Raw genomic sequence first — 16,073 nt, forward strand, 5'->3', positions numbered from 1 at the left:
CTCACCCAGTCCGACATCGCACTCACCCAGTCCGACATCACACTCACCCAGTCCGACATCACACTCACCCACCCCGACATCACACTCACCCAGTCCGACATCACACTCACCCAGTCCGACATCGCACTCACCCCAACATCACACTCACCCCAACATCACACTCACCCAGTCCGACATCACACTCACCCAGTCCCACATCACACTCACCCAGTCCGACATCACACTCACCCAGTCTGACATCACACTCTCCCAGTCCGACATCACACTCACCCAGTCCGACATCACACTCGCCCAGCCCGACATCACACTCGCCCAGTCCGACATCACACTCACCCAGTCCGACGTCACACTCACCCAGTCCGACATCACACTCACCCAGTCCGACATCACACTCACCCAGTCCGACATCACACTCACCCAGCCCGACATCACACTCACCCAGTCCGACATCACACTCACCCAGCCCGACATCACACTAACCCCGACATCACACTCACCCAGCCCGACATCACACTCACCCAGCCCGACATCACACTCACCCAGCCCGACATCACACTAACCCCGACATCACACTCACCCAGTCCGACATCACACTCGCCCAGTCCGACATCACACTCGCCCAGTCCGACATCACACTCGCCCAGTCCGACATCACACTCACCCAGCCCGACATCACACTCACCCAGTCCGACATCACACTCACCCAGCCCGACATCACACTCGCCCAGTCCGACATCACACTCACCCAGTCCGACATCACACTCACCCAGCCCGACATCACACTCGCCCAGTCCGACATCACACTCACCCAGCCCGACATCACACTCACCCAGCCCGACATCACACTCACCCAGTCCGACATCACACTCACCCAGTCCGACATCACACTCACCCAGCCCGACATCACACTCACCCAGTCCGACATCACACTCACCCAGCCCGACATCACACTCACCCAGTCCGACATCGCACTCACCCAGTCCGACATCGCACTCACCCAGTCCGACATCACACTCACCCAGCCCGACATCACACTCACCCAGCCCGACATCACACTCACCCAGTCCGACATCACACTCACCCAGTCCGACATCACACTCACCCAGTCCCACATCACACTCACCCAGTCCGACATCACACTCACCCAGTCCGACATCACACTCACCCGGTCCGACATCACACTCACCCGGTCCGACATCACACTCACCCGGCCCGACATCACACTCACCCAGTCCCACATCACACTCACCCAGTCCGACATCACACTCACCCCAACATCACACTCACCCAGCCTGACATCACACTCACCCAGCTCGACATCACACTCACCCAGCCCGACATCACACTCACCCAGTCCGACATCACACTCACCCAGCCCGACATCACACTCACCCAGTCCCACATCACACTCACCCAGTCCGACATCACACTCACCCAGCCCGACATCACACTCACCCAGTCCGACATCACACTCACCCAGTCCGACATCACACTCACCCAGCCCGACATCACACTCACCCAGTCCGACATCACACTCACCCAGTCCGACATCACACTCACCCAGTCCGACATCACACTCACCCAGCCCGACATCACACTCACCCAGTCCGACATCACACTCACTCACCCCAACATCACACTCACCCAGTCCCACATCACACTCACCCAGTCCCACATCACACTCACCCAGTCCCACATCACACTCACCCAGCCCGACATCACACTCACCCAGCCCGACATCACACTAACCCCGACATCACACTCACCCAGCCCGACATCACACTCACCCAGTCCGACATCACACTCACCCAGTCCGACATCACACTCACCCAGTCCGACATCGCACTCACCCAGCCCGACATCGCACTCACCCAGTCCGACATCACACTCACCCAGTCCTACATCACACTCACCCAGTCCTACATCACACTCACCCAGTCCCACATCACACTCACCCAGCCCGACATCACACTCACCCAGCCCGACATCACACTCACCCAGTCCCACATCACACTCACCCAGTCCCACATCACACTCACCCAGTCCCACATCACACTCACCCAGTCCGACATCACACTCACCCAGCCCGACATCACACTCACCCAGCCCGACATCACACTCACCCAGCCCGACATCACACTCACCCAGCCCGACATCACACTCACCCAGCCCGACATCACACTAACCCCGACATCACACTCACCCAGTCCGACATCACACTCACCCAGTCCGACATCACACTCACCCAGTCCGACATCGCACTCACCCAGTCCGACATCGCACTCACCCAGTCCGACATCGCACTCACCCAGTCCGACATCGCACTCACCCAGTCCGACATCGCACTCACCCAGTCCGACATCGCACTCACCCAGTCCGACATCGCACTCACCCAGTCCGACATCGCACTCACCCAGTCCATCACACTCACCCAGCCCGACATCACACTCACCCAGTCCGACATCACACTCACCCAGTCCGACATCACACTCACCCAGTCCGACATCACACTCACCCAGTCCGACATCGCACTCACCCAGTCCGACATCGCACTCACCCAGTCCGACATCGCACTCACCCAGTCCGACATCGCACTCACCCAGTCCGACATCGCACTCACCCAGTCCGACATCGCACTCACCCAGTCCGACATCGCACTCACCCAGTCCGACATCGCACTCACCCAGTCCGACATCGCACTCACCCAGTCCGACATCGCACTCACCCAGTCCGACATCGCACTCACCCAGTCCGACATCGCACTCACCCAGCCCGACATCGCATTCACCCAGTCCGACATCGCACTCACCCAGTCCGACATCACACTCACCCACCCCGACATCACACTCACCCAGTCCGACATCACACTCACCCACCCCGATATCGCACTCACCCAGTCCGACATCGCACTCACCCAGTCCGACATCGCACTCACCCCAACATCACACTCACCCCAACATCACACTCACCCAGTCCGACATCGCACTCACCCAGTCCGACATCGCACTCACCCAGTCCGACATCACACTCACCCAGTCCGACATCACACTCACCCACCCCGACATCACACTCACCCAGTCCGACATCGCACTCACCCAGTCCGACATCGCACTCACCCCAACATCACACTCACCCCAACATCACACTCACCCAGTCCGACATCACACTCACCCAGTCCGACATCACACTCACCCAGTCCGACATCACACTCACCCAGTCCGACATCACACTCTCCCAGTCCGACATCACACTCACCCAGTCCGACATCACACTCACCCAGTCCGACATCACACTCACCCAGTCCGACATCACACTCACCCAGTCCGACATCACACTCACCCAGTCCGACATCACACTCGCCCAGCCCGACATCACACTCGCCCAGTCCGACATCACACTCACCCAGTCCGACATCACACTCACCCAGTCCGACATCACACTCACCCAGCCCGACATCACACTCACCCAGCCCGACATCACACTCACCCAGCCCGACATCACACTAACCCCGACATCACACTCACCCAGTCCGACATCACACTCGCCCAGTCCGACATCACACTCGCCCAGTCCGACATCACACTCACCCAGTCCGACATCACACTCACCCAGTCCGACATCACACTCACCCAGCCCGACATCACACTCGCCCAGTCCGACATCACACTCGCCCAGCCCGACATCACACTCGCCCAGTCCGACATCACACTCGCCCAGTCCGACATCACACTCACCCAGTCCGACATCACACTCACCCAGTCCCACATCACACTCACCCAGCCCGACATCACACTCACCCAGTCCGACATCACGCTCACCCAGTCCGACATCACGCTCACCCAGTCCGACATCACACTCACCCAGCCCGACATCACACTCACCCAGTCCGACATCACACTCACCCAGTCCCACATCACACTCACCCAGTCCGACATCACACTCACCCAGTCCGACATCACACTCACCCGGTCCGACATCACACTCACCCGGTCCGACATCACACTCACCCTGCCCGACATCACACTCACCCAGTCCGACATCACACTCACCCAGTCCGACATCACACTCACCCCAACATCACACTCACCCAGTCCAATATCACACTCACCCAGTCAGACATCACACTCACCCAGTCCGAAATCACACTCACCCAGTCCGACATCACACTCACCCAGTCCGACATCACACTCACCCAGTCCGACATCACACTCACCCAGTCCGACATCACACTCACCCCAACATCACACTCACCCAGTCCAATATCACACTCACCCAGTCAGACATCACACTCACCCAGTCCGAAATCACACTCACCCAGTCCGACATCACACTCACCCAGTCCGACATCACACTCACCCAGTCCGACATCACACTCACCCAGTCCGACATCACACTCACCCAGCCCGAAATCACACTCACCCAGTCCGACATCACACTCACCCAGCCCGACATCACACTCACCCAGTCCGACATCACACTCACCCAGCCCGACATCACACTCGCCCAGTCCGACATCGCACTCCCCCAGTCCGACATCACACTCACCCAGTCCGACATCGCACTCACCCAGTCCGACATCGCACTCACCCAGTCCGACATCGCACTCACCCAGTCCGACATCGCACTCACCCAGTCCGACATCGCACTCACCCAGCCCGACATCACACTCACCCAGCCCGACATCACACTCACCCACCCCGACATCACACTCACCCAGTCCGACATCACACTCACCCAGTCCGACATCGCACTCGCCCAGTCCGACATCGCACTCGCCCAGTCCGACATCGCACTCGCCCAGTCCGACATCGCACTCACCCAGCCCGACATCACACTCGCCCAGTCCGACATCACACTCACCCACCCCGACATCACACTCACCCAGCCCGACATCACACTCACCCAGCCCGACATCACACTCACCCCGCCCGACATCACACTCACCCAGTCCGACATCACACTCACCCAGTCCGACATCACACTCACCCAGTCCGACATCGCACTCACCCAGTCCGACATCACACTCACCCAGTCCGACATCACACTCACCCAGTCCGACATCACACTCACCCATCCCAACATCACACTCACCCAGCCCGACATCACACTCACCCAGACCGACATCACACTCACCCAGTCCGACATCGCACTCACCCAGTCCGACATCGCACTCACCCAGCCCGACATCACACTCACCCACCCCGACATCACACTCACCCAGTCCGACATCACACTCACCCAGTCCGACATCACACTCACCCAGTCCGACATCACACTCACCCAGTCCGACATCGCACTCACCCAGACCGACATCACACTCACCCAGCCCGACATCACACTCACCCACCCCGACATCACACTCACCCAGTCCGACATCACACTCACCCAGTCCGACATCACACTCACCCAGTCCGACATCACACTCACCCAGTCCGACATCACACTCACCCAGTCCGACATCACACTCACCCAGTCCGACATCACACTCACCCAGCCCGACATCACACTCACCCACCCCGACATCACACTCACCCAGTCCGACATCACACTCACCCAGTCCGACATCACACTCACCCAGTCCGACATCACACTCACCCAGTCCCACATCACACTCACCCAGCCCGACATCACACTCACCCAGCCCGACATCACACTCACCCAGTCCCACATCACACTCACCCAGTCCCACATCACACTCACCCAGTCCGACATCACACTCACCCAGCCCGACATCACACTCACCCAGCCCGACATCACACTAACCCCGACATCACACTCACCCAGTCCGACATCACACTCACCTAGTCCGACATCACACTCACCCAGTCCGACATCGCACTCACCCAGTCCGACATCGCACTCACCCAGTCCGACATCGCACTCACCCCAACATCACACTCACCCCAACATCACACTCACCCAGTCCGACATCGCACTCACCCAGTCCGACATCGCACTCACCCAGTCCGACATCACACTCACCCAGTCCGACATCACACTCACCCACCCCGACATCACACTCACCCAGTCCGACATCACACTCACCCAGTCCGACATCGCACTCACCCCAACATCACACTCACCCCAACATCACACTCACCCAGTCCGACATCACACTCACCCAGTCCCACATCACACTCACCCAGTCCGACATCACACTCACCCAGTCTGACATCACACTCTCCCAGTCCGACATCACACTCACCCAGTCCGACATCACACTCACCCAGTCCGACATCACACTCACCCAGTCCGACATCACACTCACCCAGCCCGACATCACACTCGCCCAGTCCGACATCACACTCACCCAGTCCGACATCACACTCACCCAGTCCAACATCACACTCACCCAGTCCGACATCACACTCACCCAGTCCGACATCACACTCACCCAGCCCGACATCACACTCACCCAGTCCAACATCACACTCACCCAGCCCGACATCACACTAACCCCGACATCACACTCACCCAGCCCGACATCACACTCACCCAGCCCGACATCACACTCACCCAGCCCGACATCACACTAACCCAGCCCGACATCACACTCACCCAGCCCGACATCACACTCGCCCAGTCCGACATCACACTCACCCAGTCCGACATCACACTCACCCAGTCCGACATCACACTCACCCAGTCCCACATCACACTCACCCAGTCCGACATCACACTCACCCAGTCCGACATCACACTCACCCGGTCCGACATCACACTCACCCGGTCCGACATCACACTCACCCAGCCCGACATCACACTCACCCAGTCCCACATCACACTCACCCAGTCCGACATCACACTCACCCAGTCCGACATCACACTCACCCAGCCCGACATCACACTCACCCAGTCCGACATCACACTCACCCCAACATCACACTCACCCAGCCTGACATCACACTCACCCAGCTCGACATCACACTCACCCAGCCCGACATCACACTCACCCAGTCCGACATCACACTCACCCAGTCCGACATCACACTCACCCAGCCCGACATCACACTCACCCAGTCCCACATCACACTCACCCAGTCCGACATCACACTCACCCAGTCCGACATCACACTCACCCAGTCCGACATCACACTCACCCAGTCCGACATCACACTCACCCAGTCCGACATCACACTCACCCAGTCCGACATCACACTCACCCAGTCCGACATCACACTCACCCAGTCCGACATCACACTCACCCAGTCCGACATCACACTCACCCAGCCCGACATCACACTCACCCAGCCCGACATCACACTCACCCAGTCCGACATCACACTCACCCAGCCCGACATCACACTCACCCAGCCCGACATCACACTCACCCAGTCCCACATCACACTCACCCAGTCCGACATCACACTCACCCAGTCCGACATCACACTCACCCAGTCCGACATCACACTCACCCAGTCCCACATCACACTCACCCAGTCCGACATCACACTCACCCAGCCCGACATCACACTCACCCAGTCCGACATCACACTCACCCAGTCCGACATCACACTCACCCAGCCCGACATCACACTCACCCAGTCCGACATCACACTCACCCAGTCCGACATCACACTCACCCAGTCCGACATCACACTCACCCAGCCCGACATCACACTCACCCAGTCCGACATCACACTCACTCACCCCAACATCACACTCACCCAGTCCCACATCACACTCACCCAGTCCCACATCACACTCACCCAGTCCCACATCACACTCACCCAGCCCGACATCACACTCACCCAGCCCGACATCACACTAACCCCGACATCGCACTCACCCAGCCCGACATCACACTCACCCAGTCCGACATCACACTCACCCAGTCCGACATCACACTCACCCAGTCCGACATCGCACTCACCCAGCCCGACATCGCACTCACCCAGTCCGACATCACACTCACCCAGTCCTACATCACACTCACCCAGTCCTACATCACACTCACCCAGTCCCACATCACACTCACCCAGCCCAACATCACACTCACCCAGCCCGACATCACACTCACCCAGTCCCACATCACACTCACCCAGTCCCACATCACACTCACCCAGTCCGACATCACACTCACCCAGCCCGACATCACACTCACCCAGCCCGACATCACACTCACCCAGCCCGACATCACACTAACCCCGACATCACACTCACCCAGTCCGACATCACACTCACCCAGTCCGACATCACACTCACCCAGTCCGACATCACACTCACCCAGTCCGACATCGCACTCACCCAGTCCGACATCGCACTCACCCAGTCCGACATCGCACTCACCCAGTCCGACATCGCACTCACCCAGTCCATCACACTCACCCAGCCCGACATCACACTCACCCAGTCCGACATCACACTCACCCAGTCCGACATCACACTCACCCAGTCCGACATCACACTCACCCAGTCCGACATCACACTCACCCAGTCCGACATCGCACTCACCCAGTCCGACATCGCACTCACCCAGTCCGACATCGCACTCACCCAGTCCGACATCGCACTCACCCAGTCCGACATCGCACTCACCCAGTCCGACATCGCACTCACCCAGTCCGACATCGCACTCACCCAGTCCGACATCGCACTCACCCAGTCCGACATCGCACTCACCCAGCGCGACATCGCACTCACCCAGCCCGACATCGCACTCACCCAGCCCGACATCGCATTCACCCAGTCCGACATCGCACTCACCCAGTCCGACATCACACTCACCCACCCCGACATCACACTCACCCAGTCCGACATCACACTCACCCACCCCGACATCACACTCACCCAGTCCGACATCGCACTCACCCAGTCCGACATCGCACTTACCCCAACATCACACTCACCCCAACATCACACTCACCCAGTCCGACATCGCACTCACCCAGTCCGACATCGCACTCACCCAGTCCGACATCACACTCACCCACCCCGACATCACACTCACCCAGTCCGACATCACACTCACCCAGTCCGACATCGCACTCACCCCAACATCACACTCACCCCAACATCACACTCACCCAGTCCGACATCACACTCACCCAGTCCGACATCACACTCGCCCAGCCCGACATCACACTCGCCCAGTCCGACATCACACTCACCCAGTCCGACATCACACTCTCCCAGTCCGACATCACACTCACCCAGTCCGACATCACACTCACCCCAACATCACACTCACCCAGCCTGACATCACACTCACCCAGCTCGACATCACACTCACCCAGCCCGACATCACACTCACCCAGTCCGACATCACACTCACCCAGTCCGACATCACACTCACCCAGTCCGACATCACACTCACCCAGTCCGACATCACACTCACCCAGTCCGACATCGCACTCACCCAGTCCGACATCACACTCACCCCAACATCACACTCACCCAGTCCAATATCACACTCACCCAGTCAGACATCACACTCACCCAGTCCGAAATCACACTCACCCAGTCCGACATCACACTCACCCAGTGCGACATCACACTCACCCAGTCCGACATCACACTCACCCAGTCCGACATCACACTCACCCAGCACGAAATCACACTCACCCAGCACGAAATCACACTCACCCAGTCCGACATCGCACTCACCCAGTCCGACATCACACTCACCCAGTCCGACATCACACTCACCCAGTCCCACATCACACTCACCCAGCCCCACATCACACTCACCCAGCCCGACATCACACTCACCCAGTCCGACATCACACTCACCCAGTCCCACATCACACTCACCCAGTCCGACATCACACTCACCCAGCCCGACATCACACTCACCCAGCCCGACATCACACTCACCCAGCCCGACATCACACTCACCCAGTCCCACATCACACTCACCCAGTCCCACATCACACTCACCCAGCCCGACATCACACTCACCCAGCCCGACATCACACTCACCCAGTCCGACATCACACTCACCCAGTCCGACATCGCACTCACCCAGTCCGACATCACACTCACCCAGTCCGACATCGCACTCACCCAGTCCGACATCGCACTCACCCAGCCCTACATCACACTCACCCAGCCTGACATCACACTCACCCAGTCCGACATCACACTCACCCAGTCCGACATCACACTCACCCAGTCCGACATCGCACTCACCCAGCCCGACATCACACTCACCCAGTCCGACATCACACTAACCCCGACATCACACTCACCCAGTCCGACATCACACTCACCCAGCCCGACATCACACCAACCCCGACATCACACTTACCCAGCCCGACATCGCACTCACCCAGTCCGACATCGCACTCACCCAGTCCGACATCGCACTCACCCAGTCCGACATCACACTCACCCCAACATCACACTCACCCAGTCCGACATCACACTCACCCCAACATCACACTCACCCAGTCCGACATCACACTAACCCCGACATCACACTCACCCAGTCCGACATCACACTCACCCAGCCCGACATCACACTCACCCAGTCCGACATCACACTCACCCAGTCCGACATCACACTCACCCAGTCCGACATCACACTCACCCAGCCCGACATCACACTCACCCAGTCCCACATCACACTCACCCAGCCCGACATCACACTCACCCAGCCCGACATCACACTCACCCAGTCCGACATCACACCCACCCAGTCCGACATCACACTCACCCAGTCCGACATCACACTAACCCCGACATCACACTCACCCAGTCCGACATCACACTCACCCAGCCCGACATCACACTAACCCCGACATCACACTTACCCAGCCCGACATCACACTCACCCAGCCCGACATCACACTCACCCAGTCCGACATCACACTCACCCAGCCCGACATCACACTAACCCCGACATCACACTTACCCAGCCCGACATCACACTCACCCAGCCCGACATCACACTAACCCCGACATCACACTCACCCAGTCCGACATCACACTAACCCCGACATCACACTCACCCAGTCCGACATCGCACTCACCCAGTCCGACATCGCACTCACCCAGTCCGACATCACACTCACCCAGTCCGACATCACAATCACCCAGTCCGACACCACACTCACCCAGCCCGACATCACACTCACCCAGTCCGACATCACACTCACCCAGCCCGACATCACACTCACCCAGCCCGACATCACACTAACCCCGACATCACACTCACCCAGCCCGACATCACACTCACCCAGTCCGACATCACACTCACCCAGCCCGACATCGCACTCACCCAGCCCGACATCGCACTCACCCAGTCCGACATCACACTCACCCAGTCCTACATCACACTCACCCAGTCCCACATCACACTCACCCAGCCCGACATCACACTCACCCAGTCCCACATCACACTCACCCAGTCCGACATCACACTCACCCAGCCCGACATCACACTCACCCAGCCCGACATCACACTCACCCAGCCCGACATCACACTAACCCCGACATCACACTCACCCAGTCCGACATCACACTCACCCAGTCCGACATCGCACTCACCCAGTCCGACATCGCACTCACCCAGTCCGACATCGCACTCACCCAGTCCGACATCGCACTCACCCAGTCCGACATCGCACTCACCCAGTCCGACATCGCACTCACCCAGTCCGACATCGCACTCACCCAGTCCGACATCGCACTCACCCAGTCCGACATCGCACTCACCCAGTCCGACATCGCACTCACCCAGTCCGACATCGCACTCACCCAGTCCGACATCGCACTCACCCAGTCCGACATCGCACTCACCCAGTCCGACATCGCACTCACCCAGTCCGACATCGCACTCACCCAGCGCGACATCGCACTCACCCAGCGCGACATCGCACTCACCCAGCCCGACATCGCACTCACCCAGTCCGACATCGCATTCACCCAGTCCGACATCGCACTCACCCAGTCCGACATCACACTCACCCACCCCGACATCACACTCACCCAGTCCGACATCACACTCACCCACCCCGATATCACACTCACCCAGTCCGACATCACACTCACCCAGTCCGACATCGCACTCACCCCAACATCACACTCACCCAGTCCGACATCGCACTCACCCAGTCCGACATCGCACTCACCCAGTCCGACATCACACTCACCCAGTCCGACATCACACTCACCCACCCCGACATCACACTCACCCAGTCCGACATCACACTCACCCAGTCCGACATCGCACTCACCCCAACATCACACTCACCCCAACATCACACTCACCCAGTCCGACATCACACTCACCCAGTCCGACATCACACTCACCCAGTCCCACATCACACTCACCCAGCCCGACATCGCACTCACCCAGCCCGACATCGCACTCACCCAGTCCGACACCACACTCACCCAGTTCGACATCACACTCACCCAGCCCGACATCACACTCACCCAGTCCGACATCGCACTCACCCAGTCCAGCATCACACTCACCCAGTCCCACATCACACTCACCCAGTCCAGCATCACACTCACCCAGTCCGACATCACACTCACCCATTCCGACATCTCACTCACCCAGTCCCACATCACACTCACCCAGCCCGACATCACACTCACCCAGTCCGACATCGCACTCACCCAGTCCAGCATCACACTCACCCAGTCCGACATCACACTCACCCATTCCGACATCTCACTCACCCAGTCCCACATCACACTCACCCAGCCCGACATCACACTCACCCAGTCCGGCATCGCACTCACCCAGTCCAGCATCACACTCACCCAGTCCCACATCACACTCACCCAGTCCGGCATCACACTCACCCAGTCCGACATCACACTCACCCAGTCCGACATCACACTCACCCAGTCCGACATCACACTCACCCAGCCCGACATCACACTCACCCAGCCCGACATCACACTCACCCAGTCCGACATCACACTCACCCAGTCCGACATCACACTCACCCAGCCCGACATCACACTCACCCAGTCCGACATCACACTCACCCAGTCCGACATCACACTCACCCAGTCCGACATCGCACTCACCCAGTCCAGCATCACACTCACCCAGTCCCACATCACACTCACCCAGCCCGACATCACACTCACCCAGTCCCACATCACACTCACCCACCCCGACATCACACTCACCCAGTCCGACATCACACTCAATTTACAATTTACAATTTTTTTTTTTTACAATTTAAATCGCTTTATTGGCATGATAAGTTACATCTTATGTTGCCAAAGCATCAAAATACATCTATGGTTTAGCACATAAACGCAGTTCTATTCATACAGTGTATAAACAGGTATATCCCTGAGTGTATAAATATACATTCGCATTGTTTATATATATTTTTTTCTTAGTTTACTGGTTGTCCCTCTGTTCATGGCAAGCTGTAACATAGTGCGCCGCCAGTGTTATACAGCTTCTCTCCTCTCCCAGTAGGAATGGGAGTTTTTGGTTGTCATTCAGATTTCTGAAATCAGGGCATATTTGTGAGAATTTTTGGTAGAAATTCTCCCTGATGCCCTGATATTTTCCACAAGCTGTGAGGAAGTGCATCTCTGTCTCCACCACTCCCTGACTGCAGTGAGAGCATATCCTGTCCTCTCTTGGCAGCCTGGTCTGCCTGTGTCTGCCTTTTTCGATCGCTAGGCTATGTTCGCTAAGTCTGTACCTTGTCAAGGTTCTTCTCAGTTTGTTATCCTTTACCATGGTCAGGTAATCAGCTATGTTGTATTGTCTGTTTAGGGCCAAGTAGCAATTGAGTTTGCTTTGGGTTTTTGTTGTTTCTGCCCAATATGTCAGATATTTTTCCTTTTGCTTAGCGACGATTGTGTTGGGTCGAATTCTTTGTGTTACCCTGTCACTGTCCTGGGGCTGGTTATTGTTAGTATTGTTAGTAGTTACTTCACTGAGTCCCAGGACTAGTTGACTGAGGGTATTCTTCTTTATGGTCAGCTCTTGGCATTTCAGGGCGTCGTAGTGATAGCATTGGGGATTGCTCATTTGTAGGTGATTCCAAAATTTGGTGGCTCTTTTTTGGATAGTGATTATTAATGGATATTGGCCTAGTTCCGCCCTGCATGCATTGTTTACTGTTTTCCTTTGAGTCCGGAGGATACTTTTACAGAATTCTGCATGTAGGATCTCAATTGGGTGTTTGTCCCATTTTGCAAATTCTTGTTGAGTTAGCGGTCCCCATACCTCACTGCCATAGAGTGCAATTGGTTCAATTACTGATTTGAAAATTTTGAGCCAAATGCTAATTGGGATTTCTATTTGGATTGATTTTTTGATGGCATAGAAAGCCCTTCACACTCACCCAGTCCCACATCACACTCACCCAGCCCAACATCACACTCACCCAGTCCCACATCACACTCACCCAGTCCGACATCACACTCACCCAGCCCGACATCACACTCACCCAGCCCGACATCACACTCACCCAGTCCCACATCACACTCACCCAGTCCGACATCACACTCACCCAGTCCGACATCACACTCACCCAGTCCGACATCACACTCACCCACCCCGACATCACACTCACCCAGTCCGACATCGCACTCACCCAGCCCGACATCGCACTCACCCAGTCCGACATCACACTCACCCACCCCGACATCACACTCACCCAGCCCGACATCACACTCACCCAGTCCGACATCACACTCACCCAGTCCCACATCACACTCACCCAGCCCAACATCACACTCACCCAGTCCGACATCACACTCACCCAACGCGACATCACACTCACCCAGTCCGACATCACACTCACCCAGTCCGACATCACACTCACCCACCCCGACATCACACTCACCCAGTCCGACATCGCACTCACCCAGCCCGACATCGCACTCACCCAGTCCGACATCACACTCACCCAGTCCGACATCACACTCACCCAGTCCCACATCACACTCACCCAGTCCGACATCACACTCACCCAGTCCGACATCACACTCACCCAGTCCCACATCACACTCACCCAGTCCGACATCACACTCACCCAGTCCAATATCACGCTCACCCAGTCCCACATCACACTCACCCAGTCCCACATCACACTCACCCAGCCCGACATCACACTCACCCAGTCCGACATCACACTCACCCAGTCCGACATCACACTCACCCAGCCCGACATCACACTCACCCAGCCCAACATCACACTCACCCAGTCCGACATCACACTCACCCAGTCCGACATCACACTCACCCAGTCCGACATCACACTCACCCAGTCCAATATCACACTCACCCAGTCCAATATCACACTCACCCAGTCAGACATCACACTCACCCAGTCCGAAATCACACTCACCCAGTCCGACATCACACTCACCCAGTCCGACATCACACTCACCCAGTCCGACATCACACTCACCCAGTCCGACATCACACTCACCCAGTCCGACATCACACTCACCCAGTCCGACACCACACTCACCCAGTCCGACATCACACTCACCCAGCCCGAAATCACACTCACCCAGTCCAACATCACACTCACCCAGTCCGACATCACACTCACCCAGTCCGACATCACACTCACCCCAACATCACACTCACCCAGTCCGACATCACACTCACCCAGCCCGACATCACAATCACCCCGTCCGACATCACACTCACCCAGCCCGACATCACACTCACCCAGTCCGACAAGGACGTCTTGCTGCAATTGTACAGGGCCTTGGTGAGACCACATCTTGAGTATTGTGTGCAGTTTTGGTCACCTTATCTCAGGAAGGATGTTCTTGCCATGGAAGGAGTTCAGCGAAGATTCACCAGGCTGATACCTAGGATGGCAGGAATGACGTATGAGGAGAGATTGTGTCGATTGTGCTTATACTCACTGGAGTTTAGAAGAATGAGAGGGGATCTCATTGAAACTTATAAAATTCTGACAGGACTAGACAGACTAGATGCAGGAAGGATGTTCCCGATGGTCGGGGAGTCTAGAACCAGGGGTCACAGTCTAAGGATAAGGGGTAAGCCATTTAGGACTGAGATGAGGAGGAATTTCTTCACCCAGAGAGTGGTGAACCTGTGGAATTCTCTACCACAGAAGGCAGTAGAGGCCAATTCATTAAATATATTCAAGAAGGAG

At 57.2% G+C, this 16,073-nt stretch overlaps 1 protein-coding gene across 1 annotated transcript in view; it reads left to right on the forward strand.

Annotated features, from left to right (window-relative positions):
* Positions 1–16,073, forward strand: part of LOC147092229 (lysine-specific demethylase 2A-like) — a 520,639-nt gene that overhangs the window by 438,249 nt on the left and 66,317 nt on the right. The window lies entirely within an intron of this gene.

The sequence above is a fragment of the Somniosus microcephalus genome, unplaced genomic scaffold (genome assembly GCF_052327205.1).
Source record: "Somniosus microcephalus isolate GS21.2 unplaced genomic scaffold, FLI_Smic_1.0 unresolved_chr2, whole genome shotgun sequence".
Taxonomy (NCBI): Eukaryota; Metazoa; Chordata; class Chondrichthyes; order Squaliformes; family Somniosidae; genus Somniosus; species Somniosus microcephalus.